Here is a 3,987-nt window from a genome sequence, read left to right as displayed (position 1 = left end):
CTAAAAATTTGTAGTGCCTCTAGCGCGTGTGTAACTCACCCCAAATCAACCCCCAAAGTTTAAAAAATTCTGTTTAACGTCACTAATAGAAAAAGTCGAAATTTTTTCAGATATAATGACAGAATTTGATACTGAAAAAAACTAAAAGAACTTGAATCCCTCTAGCGCATGTTTAACTCACCCCAAATCAACCCCCAAAGTTTCAAAAATGCTGTAAAACAGCACTAATAGGAAAAGTCGAATTTTTTCAGTTATAATAACAGATTTAAATAGGGAAAAAAAATTTAAGAAACTTCTATCCCTCTAGCGCATGTTTAACTCACCCCAAATGAACCCCTAAGTTTCACAAATTCTGTAACAAATCACTAATATGTAAATTCAATTTTTTTATGAACTTAAAAGAATTTGATACTGATAGCAATTAAAAATTTGTAGTGCCTCTAGCGCGTGTGTGACTCAGCCCAAATTAACCCCCAAAGTTTCAAAAATTCTGTAAAACGACACTAATAGGAAAAATCGAATTTATTTTAGTTATAATAACAGCATTTAATACTGAAAAAAACTTAAGAAACTTTTATCCCTCTAGCGCATGTTCAACTCACCCTGAATCAACCCTCAAAGTTTCAAAAATGCTGTTAAACGACACTAATAGGAAAACTCGATTTTTTTAAAGTTATAATGACAGAATTTGATACTGAAAAAAACTAAAAGAACTTGAATCCCTCTAGCGCATGTTTAACTCACCCCAAATCAACCCCCAAAATTTCAAAAATGCTGTAAAACGACATTAATAGGAAAAGTCGAATTTTTTTCAGTTATAATAAGAGAATTTAATAGCGAAAAAAAACTTAAGAAACTTTTATCCCTATAGCGCATGTTTAATTCACCCCAAATCAACCCCTAAGTTTCACAAATTCTGTAAAAAACACTAATATGTAAATTAAATTTTTTTTATAAATATAAAAAAATTTGAATCTGACAGCAATTAAAAATTTGTAGTGCGTCTAGCGCGTGTGTAACTTACCCCAAATCAACCCCCAAAGTTTAAAAAAATTCTGTATAACGACACTAATAGGAAAAGTCTAATTTTTTTGAGTTATAATAACAGAATTTAATACCGAAAAAAAACTTAAGAAACTTTTATCCCTCTAGCGCATGTTTAACTCACCAAAAATCAATCCCCAAAGTTTCGAAAAATCTCGAAAATGACACTAATTTGTAATTTTGAAGGGTTTAATAGACTAATTTTCTTGACATTTGTAAAATTTGAATCCACAACATTGTGAACCTTGAAATTACTAAACTCTAAAGATTAAGAAATTTCAAATAAAATATTTTGAAATTTAAACTTTAAAAGGAAAAAAATAGTTTTAAGCCGTAAGAAATCGAACTGATTTCGAATTGCGCATTCAAAATTGTGTGGTTAAAAATTTATCTTTTTTTGTTGTGGCTTCAACTATTCTGTTGCAAATTCGTCTTTTTTGGTTGAATTTAACTGTTTTTTATTTCAAACAAAAATAAATTTTGGTTAAAATATCTACTATAATATTATTTGTTAAAAATGCATATTTTTACATTCTTATTCCCGAGAATGTAATGTAATCGTCCAAATTTTCAATCTCTGGGTTTTAACGGATCTTTACGTTTCGGCACTAACAGAATCCGAAAACCATAAAATTTCATCGGTGTCTGTCTGTATGTCTGTATTGTATGGTTACCTGAATGTTGTAGCCACGCTAACTTTTGAAGGATTCGTCCAATCGAGTCCGCTTTTGATACACTTCAGAAGGTCCACAAAATAAAGGCTAAGTTCGTTAATAATATGTTTCGAACCAAAATTAAAAAATTGAAAGCATTTTCAATATTTTGAAATCTTTTTTTTTTAATTTATAAATCGTTGTCAAAGTTTCTTATAGATGGGTGAAAGACTTACAAATTATTAAAATAAAAATTTTAATTTTGATGAAAATTAGAAAAGTTATATACTTTTCAAAAATTTGAAAAACTTCAAAAAATAGAAATAATTATTTTTTTCATAGATCCGAAAATTTTCACTAGATACCAAATATATTTTAAAACTATTTTATCCGAATTTTTCGATAAGCCCGCATGGGTCTCCTAAAATAGTCTTTGAAAGCCTCTAGTATTCCGTCTGCATTATGTACCATTTCCCCCCTAATATTTCTCATGTTGACAATTTCTCTATTTTTGTTTCCTTTCATTTTTTTATAAAGTAGTTTCCTGCTTCCTTCAAAGTAGTTTTGTATTTTTATCTCTTCTTCTGCTCTAATTGTATCTTTACTTTCTTTAACTAATCGTTTAAGTATCCTGTTTTCGCGTCTATAATCATTTCTACGTCTATTTCTTTCCTCATTGCTAAGACCTGCGATGTTCAAAGTTCTCTTGTACGCTTCTCTTTTTGTTTTTTGGGCAGCCTGAATTTCATCATTCCACCACGCATCACCAGACACTCTTCCTACAACTGCGGTACCACACACTTCGATCGTGCATCTAACAAGGATATCCCGTAACATTGTCCAGGCGCCCTCTGTATCTTTGTTTTTTATACGGACCTCCCATGTTGCCCTATCTATGCTTTCGATTATCTTATTTTGGAAATATATTCGCACATCCGGTTTCATACTTAAAAAATGGGAAAAGAATTAAACAACCACAGCAGGGTCCTATTAGGATCAGGAAAAATGAAATGTGAACATTATTTTGCAATATCTGAATAAGCAGTGCCAAACCAAGGTACACACAAAAAGAAATTGTAATAGGAATTTGATATAATAGTTTTTAACATACAATGTAGGAAATTTCGCATTGTCGTCTGTGCACAAATGTGGAGGGTAATGCAAAAACTGAGCGCGGAGCGCGAGTTAAATATATTATCGAGCGCGGAACGCGAGATAAATATATTATTGAGCGCGAAGCGCGAGAATGAACAGTCTAACGCCCTAGACGCGCTCAAACTAGCGAGCCGCGCGCGGCGCGCTATGGGAATATGCCCGTGAAGCAGGCAGATTTTTTGGTTTGAAATTAAAGTACTTAGTTGAAGGTTGAACCACTTAAAAAAATCCGCCCGCTTCACGGGCACATTCTCAAAGCACGCTTCGCGCGCGGCTCGCTTTGCTCGCTAGTTTGAGCGCGCCTAGGGCGCAAGACTGTTCATTCTCGCGCTTTGCGCTCGATAATATATTTATCTCACGCTCCGCGCTCGATAATGTATTTACCTCGCGCTCCGCGCTCGGTCTTTGCATTACCCTCCACATTTGTGCACAGACCACAATGCGCAATTTTCTACATTCTATGTTAAAAACTATTATATGAAATGTCTATTACCATTTTTTTTGTGTACCTTGGTCTGGTACTGCTTATTCTGATATTGCAAAATAATGATCACATTTTATTTTTTCTGATTCTAATAGGGCCCTGCTGTGGTTGTTTAATCATTTTCCCTTTTCTTAAGTGAAGCTGAACACTTTTTTTTAATTTGTCATTAAAGAAGGTTCTCTAAGTACCTACGGCCTTGACGATTACATTCTCATTGCGACAATCGCGCTTCGCGCTTAACAGATAGTTTATACAGGCTCTAATTTTTTTAAATTTGGGCTAATCAAAAAATTCGGCTAGAATAGTTTTTAAATATATTTGGTATCTAGTGAAAATTTTGAATGAAATTTTTGGATCTAAAAAAAATTACATTTTTCTATTTTTTGAACATTTTAAAAATTTTGAAAAGTATATAACTTTTATAATTTTCATCAAAATTAAAAATTTTATTTGGATAATTTGCAAGTCTTTTACCTATCTGTAAGAAACTTTGACAAAAATTTTTATAATATTAAGAAAAAAAAATTTGAAAATTTTGAAAATGCTATAATTTTTTTAATTTTGGGCTAATCGAAAAAATCGGCAAGAAAATTTTTGAAATATAGTTGGTATCTAGTAAAAATTTTGAATGAGATTTTTGGATTTACAAAA

Source organism: Belonocnema kinseyi, chromosome 6 (assembly GCF_010883055.1).
Source record: "Belonocnema kinseyi isolate 2016_QV_RU_SX_M_011 chromosome 6, B_treatae_v1, whole genome shotgun sequence".
Classification (NCBI taxonomy): Eukaryota; Metazoa; Arthropoda; class Insecta; order Hymenoptera; family Cynipidae; genus Belonocnema; species Belonocnema kinseyi.
This window is presented reverse-complemented; position numbering follows the sequence as displayed.